A 1,058-nucleotide genomic window follows, 5' to 3' on the forward strand; every position below is an offset into this window, starting at 1 on the left:
TCTTACCGGTTCCCTTAAAATACTTCCATCGCCAACATCGGGTATCCAGCCTGAAACTGAATCAAAATCTTTAGGATATAAAACTGTTTTCAACATTGTGTCGAATTCCCCAGGATGTTTGATTGTTTCTATCGGATTTGAACCAGCTTCCAAAACCATCTCGCTAAATAAAGATGAAAAGAAATTGTTTTCTAACGTTGTATTTGTTTGTGGAACACGATTTTCATTGGGAGTTCCATCTTTTATTTTGAAATCGCATCTGAAATAAGCATCGGAAAGAAGCAACCAATTCGATAATGAATTTATTTCGAAGGTAAATCTACCACCATCATTCAATTGGGATTTAGAACCAACAGTTGGTGAGATGATAATATAATCCTCTTTTTTCTTGTTAAATGAATAACGAATTGGATAGTATAATCTAAAGATTGGATCTAGTATTTTTTTGCCATTTTTAAGGTTTTTAATTGTTTTTTCTCCCTTCTACATTATTTTAATATGCTTTTTTTGATGGAATATAGGAAATTGATTGAAGGTGTTTTTTAATGTAAGAATTTATGAAATGTAGGGAATTTATGTCTTTTTTGGGAGCTTATAGATTGAGCCCATGAAATGAAATGGAATGGGGAATTCCCTATGCGACCAATCTATAAGCTCATATACTCTCTTTTTTGATGGAATGTAGGAAATTGATTGAAGGTGTTTTTAGTGTATGAAATGTAGGGAGAATAGGGTGTAATAATTTACAAGGAGTTTAGGTCTTTAAGTGTAAGAATTTATGAAATGTAGGGATATTAGGTCTTTTTGGGAGCTTATATATTGGTTGCATTTTCCCCATGAAATGAAATGCGACCAATTTATAAGCTCATATACTACTGCTATCTATGTTCTAACAACAGACTATCTATGTTTTCGACTTGATAAATAGCAACTAACAACAGACTATCTATGTTCTCGACTTGATAAATAGCATCTAACAACAGGCTATCTATGTTCCCGTATCGATATAGAGCAACTAACAACAGACTATCTATGTTCTCATATCGATAAAAAGCAGC

This window comes from Lottia gigantea (assembly GCF_000327385.1).
Source record: "Lottia gigantea unplaced genomic scaffold LOTGIsca_266, whole genome shotgun sequence".
Lineage (NCBI taxonomy): Eukaryota > Metazoa > Mollusca > Gastropoda > Lottiidae > Lottia > Lottia gigantea.